Here is a 3,465-nt window from a genome sequence, read left to right as displayed (position 1 = left end):
CTGTGCTGGGTCTTCGTTGCTGCACAGATTTTTTTCTGCTTTTGGACAGTGGTGTTCAGGCTTCTCTTGTTGCAGAACACAGACTCTAAGGTGCAAAGCTTCAGTAGTTGCAGCCCTTAAACTCTAGAGCGCAGGCTCCGTAGTTGTGGCGCACGGGCTTACGTGCTCCGTGCAATGTGGGGTCATCCCAGATCCAAGGATCGAACCCATGTCTCCTGCACTGGCAGGCAGATTCTTTACCACTGAGCCCCGAGGAAAGCCCCTTTCCTCTGAAGCCTTTCCTCACTCCTACACCCCACGTGCTCCAACTTATCCCAAACATAGCTCTATGTTAGCACCTTCAGCGCTCTTAAACTAACATTTATGTTTTAAAAAAATATTTACTTCTTTGCCTGTGCTGTGTCTTATCTGTGGCACACAGGATCTTTATCTTTATTGCAGTATGAGAACTCTTACTTGTGGCTTGTGGGATCTAGTTCCCTGGGCAGGGATCGAACCCCAGCCCCCCTCATCAGAAGTACCGAGTCTTAACCACTGGGCCAACCACCAGGGAAGTCCCACTTATATTTAACTTGGAGTCTGGTGCTTCACTGGCTGCTCCTCGGGGAAGCATCTGTCCCCGTCTTATTTAGAGTACATGAGTGACCGGGGGATGCCTGAGGTGTGCCCTGACACCGAGTTCTAATCATGAGATCAGGGTGTCGCTACGGACACAGCCCCCTGCCTAAGCACAATCGTGTGTCCTTTGAGGCTGGTGTCAAAACTGCTAAAGGGAGAAGATGCCAACAAGAGTCAGGCCAAGGCACCCGTGGAGGGTGGAAACCAGGTGTCTCTGTGGCTGGTGTATTCCCAGCAACCAGGGCTCTGGGGGCATGCCTTGGGCAAAGGAAGGGCACCTCAAGTGTGGTCCCACGGGGAGAGCCTGAACTCTGGGCCTCAGAGATCCGCGTTCAGATTCTAGCTCTGTCGCTCATGGCTTTTGGCCATGAGCAGGTCACTTTGTCTCTCTGAGCCTGTTTTCTCACCTGTCAAACCCTATTTGACTGAGTCACTGCTGAGATAAAAAGAGATGGTCTGTAGGTTGTGCCTGGGACACAGGAGTTGGTCAATAAAAGTTAGTGTCCTCCTTTACTGTGTTTCTGTCACGTTGGTCATATGTAGTAGAAATCAACTCTTAACTAAAGCCAAACGAGGAATTTATTTGTAACTGTGGCAGAGACTGCTTCAGTTCAGTTCAGTTCAGTTCAGTCGTGTCCGACTCTTTGCGACCCCATGAATCGCAGCACGCCAGGCCTCCCTGTCCATCACCATCTCCCGGAGTTCACTCAGACTCATGTCTATCGAGTCCGTGATGCCATCCAGCCATCTCATCCTCTGTCGTCCCCTTCTCCTCCTGCCCCCGATCCCTCCCAGCATCAGAGTCTTTTCCAATGAATCAACTCTTCGCATGAGGTGGCCAAAGTACTGGAGCTTCAGCTTTAGCATCATTCCTTCCAAAGAAATCCCAGGGCTGATCTCCTTCAGAATGGACTGGTTGGATCTCCTTGCAGTCCAGGAGACTGCTTACTGTTCCCCAATTTCTATTACCCCTTTCTCACATGGTAAAGTAATTTTTAGCTAGGAACATAGTTGCTTGGCTGAATACTGCATTTTCTCTCCCAACCTCCCTTGCAGATTGGCGTGACCCGGTGACAGTACTCTCTAGAGAATGCGATGTGACCGGAAGTGATTTGTACAATTTCTAGGTCATGTCCTTAAAGGGAAGACACATGCTCACCTCTTTCCTCATTTCTTCTGTCCTTCAGGGATGTGCTGGCAGGAGGCAGAGCAGCCATACTGACCTACGAGGTAGCAGCTGAGTGTTGAGGATGCAGAGAAAAAAGACAGAAAGAGCCTGGGTTGCTAATGAGTTATTGGAGGGAGGCAACGCGCCAGCTCAGACTTTTAAGGGCAAGAGAATTAAACTGTTATTTGTTCAGCCATCGTCAATCTTTGGATTTTGTTATAGCAGCCAAACCTATACTCTATCTAATACTCAGTGCTTTAGACTGTATACCCCTAAAATTTGTATGTTAAATGCTAACTCCAATATGGTAGCATTTGAAGGGGGGTGGCCTTTGGGAGGTGATTGGGTCATGAGGACAGAGCTTTCATGAATGGGATTAGCGTCCTTATAAAACAGACCTCAGAGAGCTCCCTGGCCCCTTCCATCATGTAAGAACACAGTGAGAAGACAGAAAGTAGTTTCTTGCTAGAGACAGAATTGGCCAGAAACTTGATCTTGGACTTCCCAACCTCCAAAACTGTGAGACAGAAACGTCTGTTGTTTGCAGGACACTCACACTATGGTAATTTTGTCTTAGCAGCCAAATGGACTAAGATACTCAGTAAACCATAAGGAACTCATGGTATCCAAAAAAGAGCCAGACAAATGTTTACCTGGTTTTGACTTTAACTATTGTCGGTTTGACGGTTGTCTTTGTGACAGTTGTCTTTGCGACTACTCAGTTGACTTTTGTGTTACTTTGATACACACACATCGTTTTGTTTGTTTTTAGTATATCCTAACATTTGGCACAAGATAGTCCAGGCTCTTCTTGTAATTTCCATGCCTTAGCCTTGGACTTCTTCATTTGAACAATGAGTTTTCAGTGGTTTAGTGCAGAATGGTGATTAGAAACCATGACCTGGGTGTTCTGTACGCTTATTGATACCAAGCTGACACTGCTTCTTGGCTTTCTGGCAGACCAAACTAGGCAATATACATGTATATGTGTGTGTGTAGGCATGTATAGGTTAATACACACATCTAATGCCAACTCTTCCATCTATACATCCTTTTAAAAACCATGAATTTATACCAGCATTTCTAAATCCAATTCAACACTCAGCATTTAGTCTTTCCTTCTTTTATTTTCTTTTTAAATATGGAGTGCTTCCTGAACTGCCATATCATCCTCGCATAGGAGCCATGCTAATTTTCTCTCTATTGTCGCAATTTCAGTGTGTGTGCTGCTGAAGTGAGCACGCCCTCTTTTCCAATAGGACATTACTCTCGTCTCTGGTGGTAAGCAGCTGGATCCCATTATCTTCACTCTGTTTCCGTGTTTGCTTGCTCCCCTGTTGGTACCAATTCCTTGACCACTAGAACTCCCCGGCCCTGCTATGTTCTCAGCTTGGCCGAGCGAAATGGGGATAGACCAGATGCACATCTAAAAATATTATCAATCCCTTTGCTTTCCTCCCCCCACCCCCCTCCCCATCAAATAGCCTCCTTGTAACAATTTGGGCTCCGTTTAGCTTGCTTATAGGTACTTATTTCCCAGGTGGCACTAGTGGTAAAGAACCTACCTACTAACGCAGGAGACATAAGATACTCGGATTCGATCCCTGGAGGAAGATCCCCTGGAGGAGGAAATGGCAACCCACTCCAGCATTCTTGCCTGGGGAATCCCATGGACAGGG

The 3,465-nt window shown here is 46.9% G+C and overlaps 1 non-coding gene across 1 annotated transcript; it reads right to left on the bottom strand.

Moving 5' to 3' along the window:
* Positions 1-2,921: 2,921 nt before the first annotated feature.
* Positions 2,922-3,028, bottom strand: LOC138424065 (U6 spliceosomal RNA). The gene has a single exon (XR_011250634.1). It is a non-coding gene; the product is annotated as a U6 spliceosomal RNA (small nuclear RNA).
* Positions 3,029-3,465: the final 437 nt, after the last annotated feature.

The sequence above is a fragment of the Ovis canadensis genome, chromosome 18, assembly GCF_042477335.2.
Source record: "Ovis canadensis isolate MfBH-ARS-UI-01 breed Bighorn chromosome 18, ARS-UI_OviCan_v2, whole genome shotgun sequence".
Lineage (NCBI taxonomy): Eukaryota > Metazoa > Chordata > Mammalia > Artiodactyla > Bovidae > Ovis > Ovis canadensis.
This window is presented reverse-complemented; position numbering and strand designations above follow the sequence as displayed.